Source organism: Heliangelus exortis, chromosome Z (assembly GCF_036169615.1).
Source record: "Heliangelus exortis chromosome Z, bHelExo1.hap1, whole genome shotgun sequence".
Taxonomy (NCBI): domain Eukaryota; kingdom Metazoa; phylum Chordata; class Aves; order Apodiformes; family Trochilidae; genus Heliangelus; species Heliangelus exortis.
In genome coordinates, this window is record NC_092454.1 from 64986848 (window position 1) to 65002693 (window position 15846).

At 42.5% G+C, this 15846-nt stretch overlaps 1 long non-coding RNA gene across 1 annotated transcript; it reads left to right on the plus strand.

Annotated features, from left to right (window-relative positions):
- The first annotated feature begins 7178 nt into the window (after positions 1-7178).
- Positions 7179-12071, plus strand: LOC139789802 (uncharacterized). Its single transcript, XR_011723251.1, has 2 exons — positions 7179-7554; positions 10397-12071. It is a non-coding gene; the product is annotated as an uncharacterized lncRNA (long non-coding RNA).
- The last annotated feature ends 3775 nt before the right edge of the window (positions 12072-15846 follow it).

Genomic DNA, 15846 nt, shown 5'->3' on the forward strand with positions numbered 1-15846 from the left:
CCTAGTTGTATTAATTTATTCATTAAACACAGCACCACATGAAGCTTGTGAACCATCTGAAGCATCTGATTAATTTGCTCCCTTTGATCATTCTGACCCAGTGCAGCTGGCACTGAAACAAATGAAATGATTCTGTTCCCCCTTTGCAATGGTGTGTGATTGTCTTGTTGGTGAGCTGATGCCATTGCTTCTGCTGACTAAAATGTTCAAAAGATTTTTTTGGAAAAGTGACTGAAGAATGCCCTTGTTTGTACCTAAATACCCCTGTTTATGTGCAAATAAAGATGGTTGTCTGCAAGAAAAAAACATTCTGAGTCATTAAAGTAAACATAAACCCATTCAATGGGTTTATATAAATAATGGGTTTATATAAATAAACCCATTCAAAGCAACGACCGAGGATCCCAGGGAAAAAACAGAAATGCATCCAGGGTTACACTGGTGCAGAAGACCCTTCTGCAAAATGCTCCTTGTCTATCCCTGCAACAGGGCCTGCCACAAAGCTACACAGAAATAAACCCTTGCAAAATTAAGATGGAAACATAAGCATCACACCACCCTATATACCTAAGTTATTTTTGAGAACTAGCTGTTGTTCTCTCTGCACTCTCTTACTGCACCTGAGCCTTGCAGAGCCCACTGCTTAAGACTCCAGCTTAATGTCCAGCTGCTTTTCTTGGTTGGTGAGACAGCGACTTGGAAATCACATGCAAGTAGTTTCCATGTGGAAGGAGAGCCATTTCAAGTACAGAAACCAAGTGTCTGAGGTTTGATGTCTGGCACAGGTTGTGAGCTACAGCAGCTTCTCTGGATAATGCCTCCTATATTTTTATTGGCTCATTTTCATGGCTGTTTTAATTCCCTGACTAAATTCTCTGAACCATGCTGTGAAGCAAAGTTGTATCAGTGTGATAAACGTGCAGGGTGCTGGAGGGCTAAGGCAGCAACACAAAAAACAGCTTTGCAAGTTTTGTCCCGCGTGTGCTCTGACTGCTGAGGAAAGGCAGGAGATAATTTGATATGAAGATCTTCAGGTGAGATTTTCAGAAGCATTTGGCACTGACATTACAGCAAATCGCAAAGTACTCATTTTACCACCAGCTTCCAGGGATGCATATCTATGTTTTTACTGAATGCACTTTAAAATCTCCTCTCTCTCATCATTGTCACTGTGTACCCACAATCAATAGGTAACCTACCTGAAGCCTGCTAAGGACAGGACAAACCATAAAGGTATGTAACTGTTTATGTCTTGGGGAGTTTTTCATACAGGGTTGTGGCTGGCTGCAAACTTGGTTTGAGTTTTATGGCTAGAGGTAAAGCCTCTCAAAACAGTAGACAGTTTCTCTGGTTCCCTTTTTATGCATATATTACACAGATGGGAAATGAAATGAAAAAAATACCCTTCTTTTCCAGATCTGTAAAAACAATCTTCAGAAAAGATGAGTCAAGATTTAAGGGAGTGAAGAAGCAATGCCAGGTTTTGATTGTATGAAATGCTAGGATTTGTAAGGCAGTAATGCCACTGATTTCTGACTGACTGGAAAGATATCGGGGTGGATGTCTTAGAAAGCAATGATGCTCTGCCACTGTCCCAGGGAGGGTGAATCATGCAGACAGACTTTGGATTTCATCCAGATTTCAGTAAGGGTTGTAAGACCTTGGAGTTCAGTGGGAAGACTCCCCTCTATTTCAGCAAGAGCTGTGAAAAATACTACTTCTTACTTCAGTCTTCCTAGAAATCTAAGAATCAAAAAAAGAAAAAGTTTGACTCTTTTATCTGGATAGTTTGACTCTGTATATGATGACCAGATCTGTCTCTTGTATTACAGAGTTCCTCTCAGAAATTGTGTTCGAACTGGAGGTCAGAATTAGCAAACATTTCCCAGATATTCCCACCATGAACTTCTGTTTTCAGTTGTTTACAGGCAGGGCTTGAAGGGAGAAGCTGGGAAGGGCATGGGCTCTGAGGCAGCACACAGGTACAGGCCAAGTAATGCAAAATGGAGCCCAGGCTTGGCTCAAGGGAGCTTGAAATCTGCTGGAGTATCATCCTCGTGTTCATAGAGTGTATCTTCTCTCTCCTGTCCTGACTTACACCAAATTCTGAACCCTGCTAAAGATGTAAAGTGGTGAACTAATCCAGACATGAATGCAGGCTGGGCTGTGGAGTGAGGACGATCAAAAGGAGCCACAGTAATGCATAATCACTCTCCAGCTGATAGAAGCAGCAGAGACAACATCCCCTTAGAGAGGACCTCCGCAAGATCCTCAAAGCCTTGCTTTTTGACAGAATCCCAGATGCCACCCAACAGGCATTTCTGGCATTACATACGTCCTTCTAGTTTTCATTTGAGCAGGAGGAGGGAGGAGAAGTAGAGAGCAAGGAAAAAAGGATGGAATAGCTCCTACCTGGTTGTCCTTGTTGGCTTTTACTTCTGCTGCTTTTGAATGTGTGTTATCGTGATGGCTGAGATACCACTGCTGTTACCAGAATGACCCAAAACTTTGCAGGGTGAAGCTGTCTGTAGAAGTGAAAGGAAAAGGCATTTTCACATTTCAGACCAAGCTTTGAGTACTCTAAGAGCAGCAAATCCATCTATCTCCCAGTGAATGAAAAAAACCAAACCAACTTCCTCTCAATTTAATTAATACTGTAAACAATTCAAGCTTTACAGCTATAAATATGTAATTGGCTTAAAGGGATCTAAGAAGTACAGAGATAGATTGGCAAAATAATTTCAATCCCTGGGTGTCTGGGTTATAGAATCACTTTTTAAGCTAAATACTCCTCCTATACTTGATTTTCCTGAAAACATCAGTTTTACCCTGGAGCCCATCATTGCACATGCACTTTATAAGGAAACCAAGTCCAGATGACAGCTTTTCACTCCTTCCCCAACAATATCCTGAGTCTGAAACATCTGGCCATGAATCAAAAGCAAACCCCTTTCAGTTAATTGAGGCAAGAGGAAATGCATGCAGAAACAGGGTCTGAAGCTCAATATGGACCTTCTGTTATGAAACTGATGTCAGTCAGCCTCAGCCATGCCACAGCACCTTCTGTGCTGCTTTACTGAGCTGCTGAATTGCAGCACTTTCTCTGATGTCCACCTGCCTTGGTTTGGAGAAGTCACCATGGTGGTCTACATGCTGCCTGCATCCAGCCTGAAATACCTAGAGTTGTTCTGCCTTGAGCTTGCAGCAGAAAGGCCCTGAGCATCCTTTCTGCTAATTACTCTTTCAAGAGTGTATTCACTGCCTATGCTGTCCATTTCTGGCAGCAGGTTAAGGTGTTAATTGTTCCTGGCTAAGACCACCACTGTATGACCAGTCTCTTCTCTTCATCCTCCCAGAACAGCAGCAATCTGTGGACTGCTCATTACAGCTGCTGGAACTTCATGTTCCTGGCTCTGAGGCAGGTGGGTCTAGTGCAAAAGGTGTGTACACTAGTCTGTCATCGTTTCTTAAAGGAGAAATACTTTGTGGAACTTTGTCAGCTTTGGACAAGTGTTCCAGCAAGCTCATAAGCTAAAGAGATTTGAAATAAAAACTAATTTTTTTTTTTTTTTTAATTGAGCCAGACTGAATGGTGATATATTCAAAATCTATCCTTTTCCCTCCAATTAAATAAAAAGTTTGAAGGATCAGGAACTGCTGTGAAAGGGATCTGTCACCTCTAACTCTATCTTAACCAACCTGCCATGTACACACAACCAGGGCAGAAGTGGGTGAAGGTTGCTCTGGCAGGAGCCACCCTGTGCAGAGGGGTGTCTGTTCATCAGTGTCTGGAGGAGGTTGCTTTCATTTAATACAAGACAATGAGAGGGAACCTGTTAAATGAAAACTCTCTTTTAAAAGTTTTGCATTTAAACATGATGACAAGTCCTGAATGCACATCAGAATTTTCCTTTAAGTACCTGGAGAGGGTATTTAGTATCAATACTTTTGATACTTTGGATTTTACCTGGGAGAGGTGAGAGACAGTGGCTCTACCTGTGTAGTGCTGCCTCAGAAGGAACAATGGAGAGTCCTTGTGGCTTCAGAAAGATGAGAAAATCATAGTGAACTGCTTCCCAGCCTCATATACAAGACCTGTTTGCAGGTGAAATTGCACAATATGCCATGAACTGAAATGCCTGAAATAGCTCATGTATTTTCATTTTTCCAAGGTGAAAGCTGCATTTCCTTTCTACTTTGGCCTAGATTTCTTCCACTATATCTTTGTTTGGCATGACCTCTGGAGAACCATGATACAGCACTTTTGCTCCTGCATACTGGCAGTCCCACAGTACAATGGAAGGTCCCACGGTCCCAAGGTACAATGGAAGTCATGTCTGCCCTGATTTATGAACCAGATTCAAGAGCAAGCTATTATTCAGGACTTGAGAGAAACCCGGGGAATTTGCACACTCTGTATGTATAGTGCCTCCTGAGAAACAATTCGAGAGGACTGTAATTAATTTCAGCACTCTGCTTTGAAAGATGCTGGGCATACAGGGTCCAGAGAGTGCTGTGGAAAATGGCAGCAAGACTTCTGCAGGATGCTGATGATGAACGAGAATGATTTCCTCCTCTTATCATAGCCTGCAGGTCAAAAACTCTTTGAAGCCAGGTGGCTTTTTTTAATCTGTGAATGATTGCACTGCTCTCTTTTCCAAGGGTGTTTTGCTGAGAAAAGCAGTAGAACAACTTGTCTTAATTTGCCATTTTCCACAGATGAGGGTCATCAGCCAGGCACCTTCACCAATAAATTAATACCTGGTTTTGCAGACCTCTTGACTCCAAACCCTTCATATTCTGCTGCTTTTGGAATTTTATGAATTTACAGGCTGATTTTAAAGCACAAAAACAACCCGAGTGATGATCTGGAGTAATGGTCAGACTGCATTTTATCAAACTGAGATACGTAGAGCTGGAGGACTTCCATCACCTTTTCTGTCTTGGTAAAAAAAGGAAACACTGCTCCTCTTGGGACAAACTTCAAGGCTTTACGGTAGTTGCCTAAAAACTGCAAAGTTACATTTCCATCTTCGAACCTAATCAGTTTTTGCCTTACAGCAGTTAAGAGGTGCCATAGCTGATAGCTTTCTATGGTTTACAGAAAACCTGTCTCACTGTGCAGTTCCATTAGCTTTCTGCAAGCAGAGCTGCAATCTGAGAAGCTTATGCGTTGCTGTAAAGTTCAGCTCCAGTTCTGTCATAGAATCATAGAAAGTTTGGGGTTGGAAGGGACCTCAAAAGATCATCAAGTCCAACCCCCCTGCAATAACAGGGTCACCTACAACAGGTCACACAGGAACCAGGTGGGTTTTGAATGTCTCCAGGGAAGGAGACTCCACAACCTCAGCTCCCTCAGCCTTTCCTCGTAAGGGAGATGTTCCACTCCCTTAATCATCTTTGTGGCTCTGCCCTGGACTCTTTCAAGCAGTTCCTTGTCCTTGAACTGAGGGGCCCAGAACTGGATACAATATTCCAGATGTGGCCTCACCCGTGCAGAATGAAGGGGAAGGAGAACCTCTCAACCTACTAACCACCCCCCTTCTAATGTACCCCAGGATGCCATTGGCCTTCTTGGCCACAAGGACATATTGTTGGCTCACGGTCATCCTTCCATCCACCAGCACCCCAGGTCTCTTTCCCTTATGCTGCTCTCCAAGAGATCAGTCCCCAGCCTGTACTGGTACCTGGGGTTGTTCTTTCCCTGGTGCAAGACTCTACACTTCCCTTTGTTGTGATTCATTAAATTTCTCCCTGCCCAGTTTTCCAGCCTGCCCAGGTCCCTCTGAATGGCAGCACAGCCTTCTGGGGTGTCAGCCACTCCTCCCAGCTTTCTGTCATCAGCAGACTTGCTGACAGTGCATTCTGTTCCCTCATCCACGTCATCAATAAATGTATTGGATAGTACTGGTCCCAGTACTGACCCTTGAGGGACTCCACTAGAAACAGACTTCCAACTGGACTCTATCCCATTGACTACAATTCTCTGGCTTCTATCCTTCAACCAGCTTCTGATCCATCTCACTACCTGATGATCCAGGCCACATTTTTTCAGTTTAGCTCCCAGGATGCTGTGGGAGAGACAGTGTCAAATGCTTTACTGAAATCAAGATAAACTACATTCACTGCACTACCATCATCCATCCACCTGGCTGTATCCTCATAGAAGGCTACCAGGTTGGTCAGATACGACTTCACCTTAGTAAAGCCATGTTGACTGCTCCTGATAAGCCTCTTGTCCTTGATGTGCCTGGATACAGTACCAAGAATAGGTTGTTCCATCACCTTTTCAGGGATGGAGGTGAGGCTGACTGGTCTGTAGTTACCTGGATCCCCTTTCTTGCCTTTCTTTGAGACTGTAGTTACCTGGGTCCCCTTTCTTGCCTTTCTTTGAGACTGGAGTGATGTTTGCTTTCCTCCAGTCCACCTAAGTGCCAGTTCAGAGCACTAATACTTAGTCAATGAGAACCCCATGAAATGCAGACTTTGTTATGCTCAGAGATGCTCAGAGATGCTCGCTGCTGCAGTCCCATCCTCTCTGCCAGGGGGCATGGCATGTACCCTGCATGTTTTATCTATGCTTAATAGTTCAGTTCAGTTGCACACTGATTTTCACCCTCCTTTGCCGCTAAGGAAATCATGCTTACTCTGTTCTTGTCTCCCTGCTGTCCCTTTAGATCTGAAATTTCACTGTTGTGGGTTGGAGATGTCATCTCCTTGTGCAGTAAGCCATGCACAGGCAACTCCACAGGCAATCATTATGTCTTCTCCCCCAGAAGACTATCGTGATAGGACCTGCCCAAGCCAACAAATGTTTTCAACATCTAATTCAGTTGCAACAAAAACTCATCCTGCAACTTAAAGCCAAAGGGCCTTTATGGAGGAGGTAGCTGATCCCCGGTTTCAGGCCATCTATAGGTGTTCAAGATCAAGACAGATTTATCCAAGTATACAAGCAGTATGGACAGTAATTCATTCTCTTGAAAATACAAAGGTAGATAGCAAGGGCTACTGTAGACCTCAATTTCCATTTCTCCTAATATTATGAGAAACAGAACTCCTCACTTCCTCCCATGTGGCCTCTGTCCTGTCACCCAGTTTCAACATGTGGGGAAATTTCAAGGATGAGTTGGAGCCCTGCTACACTGTACATGTGTAGTGGAAATTCAAAGGCAGACACGGAGAAGCCAGTAAATGTGGAAGAACTGTTAAAAAAATAGTGTGTTGTGAAGTGATGTAGGAGAAGTAGAATAATTTTTCTTTTTTTTATGGGATGAAGGCCAGCATAAGTGAAATAATTAAGGTTTTTCTTGGGTTTCCATAGTTAACCTCGGGACAAAAAAAAGAGAAAGAAAAATCCATGCCTGAAGGGAAGATCATTGTTTAGTCATTCTCTGTCAAAAGCTGATAAAATAACATAAGATTTGGCATAGTGGAACTAGAGGCAAAGTCTTGATGAAGACTGCTACTTCAGGCTGGGACTATCTCTAACTTCAGCAGCCAGATGTGGGTTTGGTGGGATGCTCATAACTGACTGAAACAGCCCCAAAGCAGGTATGTGCTTGTCATCGTTTAATGCTGGTCCAACAATTAAATGACTGACAGATGCTCTCTATTTATCCCCCTCCCCTCTCTGATAAAGAAAGGAAAGAGAATAAGGGAGAGAGACTGAAACTAAACTAGACAGCTTTAATGAAACTGTAATGATAAAAAAAAAGTAATTATTAAATGTATAAAAATATACAGAAAAAGAATACCACTTTCCCAACTCCCTCCCCCCCCGTACCACGTCACCACCACGGCTGCAGGGCAGGTCCTGAAAAGTCCAGGCTGGACTCCTACAGTCAGCAGCAGTTGGGAGCTGGAGGCAGGAACACATGAGTTCAGGAGAGCATGGACTGGGACCACAGACAGGACAAATGGATGGAATCATCCCAGTCTGCCAAAGAAGGAAGTGAGAAGAGCTTAACCCTTGTGATCCCTCAAATTTATACTGAGTATTGCACGTATGGGATGGAATACTCTGTTTGGTCAATTTTGGTCACCTGTCTTGTCCTCTCCTCCCTAAAGGAGGGTTGCAGGTGTGACCCCTTTACTCTCTTTCTCGTTCTGGAGCACAAGATGTTCCTCAGAACCAAGCAGTCTCCTTGGTTCTGCAGACCATTCTCCAGCTCTAACTATAAACATCGAGTGTTATCAGTCCCAGAAGCAGACACTGACTGAGAAACTGGCTGTTAATGTCAGCAAGTGCAGCTATTTAGAAGAGACAGACTTAGATGAAAGCAAAACTAAAAGACAGAAAATTAGTTCTACCCTGGTCCAAACCAGGACAGTGGTCTAGTGAATTTCCTGCCTCCCAGGACTGGCAGATTTGATGCTCTTTGATGGAAAGCTCAAAACTCTTTTGACACACTATTTTGTAGACTACAGATGCTCTCTTGTGACACGGAGGAGGGTGATACCCCTTGTATATATTGTATTTGCATGCATTGTATTCACTTGCATGAACTTGCACAACTTACACAAAATAAAAGATGCAAGTATGTGCTGTGAAGGAGCAGAATGTGGGAGAAAAGTGTGTCAATGACTAAAATCACAAGAGGATACTGAAGTCATTTGCAATAAACATCATCTGTACAGGAAGTTATTTTCTGTGTATTAATTGCAAGAATGTAGAAGGCTCATTATAGGAAAACTGAAGGACAGAAATAGAAAATTATTTATGGAGTTTACCTATCATTTGTTATTGTGACTGTAGAGGTCTTGGAGTCACCGCTTTCCATCTGTGGTTTCCTGGGGCTTTCCCAGCAGCTTTTATACATCTCTCTGAAAGGGGGTTCTATAAAACCATAGCATATATACACTTTTAAGCCAACGTCTGCAAGCACAAATGCATGATAAAACTGTATTAGGAGATGCTGGAGAAGGTATGCACTGCCCAGCTGTCAGCAGTGTGGATTGCATATAGAAAAGCTGTAGCTAAAGGCTATCAAAGGTATCTTGGGTAAGAGAGAGACACTTTTACTCACTGGTGATGAGATCTTTGGACATGGTTCGGATCACAGCAGTAAATGCTGGTGAGGTCAGTTGAATCATATTGACTTGAAATTTGATCTAGTTTCTTCCTTGTCACTGGATTAACATTCCTAAAATCTGTTATCAGTTACATGTTTATTGGCCACAGCCCTTCTAAAAAGGAGATTTCTCCAAGGCAGAAATCTTTGAAAAATGTATGAATTAAGAAAGAAAGATAATATAACATCTGCATGGAACTTTACTCTTTTAGGTTTGTTTTCTCTGAAAGTGCTTAAAAAATACATTAAAAAAAAAAAAGGACAAAACCCCCCGAAAAATGGAAAGTGAGGAAAAAAGAGGAAGAATGAAGAGAAGGGTGTGCTTTTGATTGCACTTGGAAGCATTTTTAGACTTTTTATATTAAGATCGTCTGTAGACCATTTCCCAGCAAACTGTGAAATGAAAAAAAAGGAATATCATTCCCTTCTTTGTGCATGGTGAAGATCTGCCAGAGTTATCCGCTGTTATTTATGTCATGCCACTGTAACATCTCTGGTCTCAATGGACCTTGCTTAGATGTGCACCCACACTGGCAAAGAGACCACAAAAGCTCCAGATCTGCCATCTGTTATGATGAATGGCAGATACACAGTCTAGCAGAAGCAGCACTTGATTTTAAGTATTCTGGTTGTCTCTCTGAGATTAACAAAAAATTTCCAGATTGCCCAACTGAATAAAGTATCCATTTTCCTTGATGGATTTAATGGCATCTCTGGGAAACCTTCTGCAGAAAGTCAACGAGCTGTTGAAGTAAAGAAGAGAGGTTTGGTAAAGCTTACAGATTGTTAGGCATCCCTGCACACAGAGTATATTGACAGCTGCTAGTGCAAGGCAAGCAACAAAAGTGAGGATACCTCTGGCCTTGCCACTGTGTACACCAGTAGCCTGAGTGCTTCTCATCTCAATGGTGCAAATTGGGACCAGCTTTCTCTTCAGGCACAGGATGCTGTGTCAGCAGAACAACTGGCAGATGTTGAGAGATACATCTGAAGGCATGTATTGGCTCTGGACATTGCAAACACAGTATTTTGCTTGTCTGTGCGCTTTAGAAATTATTTTTAAGCACTGAATGACATCTTGGAAGTTTTTTCCTTGAAAGCATGATTGAAGCCTTTCAGAGTTTGCTAAACAAAATAAATCAACCATCAAATGCTATGATCCTTGCCCTGATATAGAATGTATCCTCTGTAGGTATTAGCCTGCCTCCCTCTAGGAAAAATGCCTAAATGTTTTATTTTTATTATTATTATTATTAGCATTGTTATTATAAATACTATTATTATTATAAATACTATTATTATTATTACTATTATAATTTCAGGGCTTGGAATGGGGGGCCAGAAGGACAATGAGGAGCTCCATGTAGACCACTTAAAGAAGGTCACTGTGATGGAAAAAAAAGAGCATCCCATGTAACAAGGGATACAATGAACAGTCATCTGTGAGAGGACCAAAGAGGTGTCTTCTGTTTTAAAAATAGCTGTCATACTGTTCATGTAGGATGAGCAATCTACCCTTCACCTGCACCTTCTAGCACCATCAGAATAGGGTAGCTAAGTGACTCACAAAATCCTTTATTGTTTTTTCTATAAGTGCCCTGTACCATTCGTTCCTCTGTGGCTGAATGTGACACTCCAGGTGGGGCCAGGATTAGGCCATGGAATAATTTAGAGTCTCACAGGTCCCCCTTCAACTACTCCAAGCTTGTTTTCTTTTTCACAGTTAGATCCACTACCCAAGTTCTCAAGGATCTCAAGGACAGGTTTTCCCTGCCATAGGTAACAGGGCTCTCCTCCAGCAAGGACTGTGCCAGCTGTGGTCCCCAACACTGGAGTAGGCACAGGAGGTGCCTTCTGTGCAGACAGTCAAAATACTGCTGGCTCTGCCGTGCTCAGAGGGTAAGATGGTGTCCAGTCAGCAATGGCAAACATGAATTCAATCACAAAGTAAGTGAGTCTGTTATTAGAGAGATGTTGCTTTGTTAAGATACCACTCAGAATAACATTCAATCTCACTCTCAAATTTCATTTCATTAGGCAGGAGCTACAAGAGCGTGTGCAACCAATCATACTGCATATATAAACTAGAAGTTAATTTTCTGCTGAGTGCTCAGAGTCACATAGTCTGTAACATTTCCTTGTCAGTGAATATAACCTTGGGAAGGACACCAGTTTAAAACAAGGCTTTATAAATGCTGCTAAATAAACATTACATAGTTCATCCAAAGAAATAAACAACTTCTGAAGTCAATGTTGATGGTTATATGAGAGGGCAGAAGCTGTTCCTGTTCCCTGCACTGCTGGTGTCCAGTCCTTGAGCATCCCAAGGTATGATGTTTGCCCCCTGCTGGCAATGAACTCCTGCACCAGGCACCTTCATGTACTGTGCTGGACCAACTGTTCCCACAGACCTTTTGGCTGGGAAGCCCTGTGCCCTGTGCAGCCCAGGCATTCAGAACTCACAGATGCTCCTAACTCCTTATTTGGGCTAGTGTGCCAGTGAAGCCTGCAGTAAAACCACAAAGACTAATTCCAACACAGATAATGAAGGATCATTTGTATCATTAGTAGGGGATAATTTCATGTAAAAACAAAAAACTGAAATTTGGGCTTGGGTTCTGGTCATTAATTTCAGTCATTCAATAGTCAAACTTGGCTCATTGAAACTAAAAATGATCATTAGAAAGAGTTGATTTTAATAAAATTTCTACTTAAAGTCATAATAAGAATTTGAAACTGTTCAAGTGTCATTCTCAGCCATTTGTGAATGTAATACTTTTTTCCTTTAATAATGTTGATAGAGGTACCTTGAAGTGGATTATAACAAATTATATAAGGCCTAACATAAAGTGAATTGTTCAGAATTACTTTCCTTGATTAAGCTGGGTAAGTCCAGTTCACCATACTTTCAGCTTGCAAGTATTTCTTAATGTTTTAACTTCGAATGGGGATTTTGTATGGAAATACTTTTGGAGTAAAAATTGTTCTGTTGGAAAAGTGCTGTTTTGTCCTATGTTCATAATGTTAATTCTATTTCTTCTGACTGATTGGTCTTACTGGTTTCAACCTTGTTGTTGAAATAAGGATTAACTCACTGTGCATGTTTCAACTGATATCATGATTAATATACCACACTAAGAATATGGAGCTTCCATGTTGATACAAAAGATTATTTTCTTAAACTTTTCTATCATTTTTGCACTTTGATAATTTTCCAAGCATAAAATTCTATTCCAGCATGAGGAGTGAAAAACTGCCCAAGGATTATTTCTCTTCCTTCATGTTAGTGGTATCTGCCAGAAGCTGTATTTATCTACTATGTTCTCATGTGTACAAGGCTTTGTACAGAGGGATTCAGATGGACTTGTAGTTTCCTGAGCTGTAAGACAAAGGGAAATCATAACAGCATTGTGGTTAAGGAAAACATTACTGCACACCAGAACTACTCAGCCAGGTATTCTCTCTCAGCATCAGCTCAGTCATGCAACACACAATTAAACCATTATATGGGATGCAGCACTACAGGAACAAAAAAACCAAACCAAACAAAAAACACAGCATTCAAATTTTCCATATAGTTATGGCACAAATATACTGCCTTGCACATACGATATTGCCATGCCTTTTTCTGGGCTCTACATGCTACGGTGGAAAAATGGTCTGTCCTTAATAAGCTGATATCTTATTTTCACAGTGGTTTTTCAAGGGTAAGGGAAGGGCATTTTTATCACATCCTAGGCCTTGTGCTTCCCTCTGCTGTGCATCCAAGAGAAAAGCACAGGCATACAGAAATAATTTCCTGAGATCCTGATACTCTGAAATGTCACTGTGGGCCTAGCTGGCATGTGCTGCCCTAGGAGCAACACTATAAGACAGATCTTATAAAAAGATTCATTTTAGATGAATGAGCTATTTTGCACTAAAAAGAAAAAACGATTACTTTGTACAATTAAGTAATATTCCCAGCTTAATATTTTTTAGAATATTTTGCCGTTGCCAGAAAATAAGGGACCTACAAAAACCATGTACAACAACTGCATGGCCAGTTCAGTGCTTAGCAAAAGTTACAGTACATTGTTAAGGGTATTGTCCACATGTCTCTTGAACACCGACAGGTTTGGAGCATCGACCACCTCTCTAGGAGAAACCTGTTCCTTGGTTTGACCACCTTTTTGCTTTCTGATAACCAGTCTCAACCTCCTCTGGTGCAGCTTTGAGCCTTTTCCAAGTGTTCTAATTTAGTAAAATTGGCAAACTCACTCAATGAACATCTGACTCCTGCATTCCTATCCTTTAAAAAAACATTAACAGGCACTGGCCCTTAAATCAAGCCCTGAGGACCCCACTGGTGTCTGGCTGCCAGCATGGTGTAACCCCATTTTCTGTAACTTTTTGAGCCTGAACCATCACCCCACTGTATTATGGGCTTGGTGGCTCAGAAGGCCAGTAACTTCCTGGCTTGTATCAGGAACAGTGTGACCAGCAGGTCCAGTGCAGGAATTCTCCCCCTGTACTCAGCACTGGTGAGGCCTCACCTCAAGTTGTGTACAGCCCCTCATTTCAAGGACATTGAGGTGTTGGAGCTGATCCAGAGGAGAGCAACATGTGAAGGGACCGTGGGAAAGTCTTATAAAGAGAGGCTGTGAGGGAGCTGGAGTTGTTTAGCCTGATGGAGACTCAGGAGGGACCTCATCACCCTCTACAACTCCCTGCAGGGAGATTGTGGTCATGTTGGGGTTGGGCTCTTCTCCCAGGCAATGAGGTACAGGATGAGAGGGCGTGGCCTGAAGCTGGACCAGGGGAGGTTTAGGTTGGATATCAGATATTGCACAGTTCCACTTGTCCTGCCAGGGCACCTGGGAAGGTGGGGTGGTCATGGAGAAGATACATGAACTTGTCACCATTGCCCAACACCCCTTAATTCATTGCATTCTGCCAGTTCCAGAGACAGGAGGCAATCCTCTACATGATGCATCCTGCCTGCTTTACAGGTCTGTCCATGTGAAGGAAGGGAGAATGAGGGGTCACAGACACCAGAGGAGAAGGACAGGGGAGATGCAGCAGATGGATTCCCAGTGCTTCCCCCAGCATCCTGGGAAGATGTGAAGCATTGGGTACTGGGTACTGAACACGGTTCAAAATTTTTATGCAGCACCTAGTGCAAGCCTTGAGCCTGAGCCATAGCAGAGAAAACACCTTCTGAAGGACAGCAGATGGCAGTGGAAAACCTGTGTGAGGAGAGTGCAGCACCCCAGCGACAGAGCAGGACACTGAGATTATTCCCAGCTCCTGCAAAACCATACGGATCAGAGCAGGGAAAAATGTTGGCAAATTTCTTTGGAAGGCAGGTTTTCAGTATCTTTATCTCCTTATTCAGCTGGTAATTGGATGCCAGGATTTTCCTTCACCTATTCTTTCCAGGAAACTGCTTTTTAGGAAGGGAAGAAAACTCAAAACCTTGGTTTCTACACATTATAAATACCATGCAGCAACTGGATGCAGAGAGACTTACTGTTTTTTTGACCAATATCAATGTATTTGCAAGAAAAACAATTGTCACTAAATGTCTTCTGTGGGTAAATTTTTGAGGTGACATGATTTAATAGCAAACTCCTGAGGTTGGGTACTGGAGGTACTGGAAGTACAGCTTTATACTTTCTAGAAGAAGAAATAGTGCTCACCATACTCAAGTAATCATGAACACCTGACTTCAAGTTCCACTTGTGCTCTCTCACCCTTTCCCACCAGAACTGGTGTGTATGTTGAAGTTGCCTTCAATGTTTCCAGCCCACAGTGTCCTCATTTCTGCCTGCCCTGTGGCTGGGCTGTAAGACTTCTGTTGGGACAATCACTTTGCACTTTTGTCTCTCTCTATATATACACAGAGAAGAAAATGAAATCCAGCCTTAAAGAGCCTGCAGGCTAGATGGATAAAATAAAAAAAATGGGGAGAAGGCCAACACATACCCACCATGCAGGTAGAAAGAGAAATGCAACATTTAAAAACTGAACACACATAATTATTTAGGGCTTCATTTTCATTACCACAATTCAGCATCATCTTCCATTAAAGCTTGTGGTTATCACAAGGTGAGATGCAGGGAGGGAAACAGCAGTTGAGCACAGACTGGCCTTAGACTCCCTTCCTGCAGCTGTCTTGTAAGGCAGCATCTTCTTCTTCAGGATGATGAGCGGAGATGGCAGGTGCTTAGAACAATGCATTCAGGTCTCATTACAGAGGGTGCCACTTGTTTTTCTTGCTCAGCCTGTTAAAAACCTCTGTTTGCCAGGCAGTTTGGCTTTGTGTCTCCTCAGCATTTCTTTTTATAAGGTTGAGAACTTGTAGCAAGCTGCTAACTTTTCCAGGAAAAGAGAATGATTTTGGTCTGAGCCCTTTCACAAAGTCAAGGCACAAACAAAGAGGCCCAAATCTCTTGGTGCCCTGTAAGTGTTACGTCCTTCTCTTGTTGCATCCTCTGAAAATTATGTTTGTCTTGGACTCCTCAAATTTCACAGATGAGGCTCACCTCATAGCTGGGATTACAGCTCACCTTGGAATCAGCAGCAAGTGTCAAGGTCAGCAAAAAGCATCTGGTGCTGGCAGCAAATTCTTTTATTGGACCTGGGGAACTGGCTTTGTGAAACTGAGGTACAGCCAGATGCTGGGAACAAAAGCAGCTGGCATCATGAAACATACAAATGTGAGACTCAAGAGCCCAAGATTGTTATTTAGGTCCTTCTTCACCCCATTGATGCAAATAAATAGAAGAAC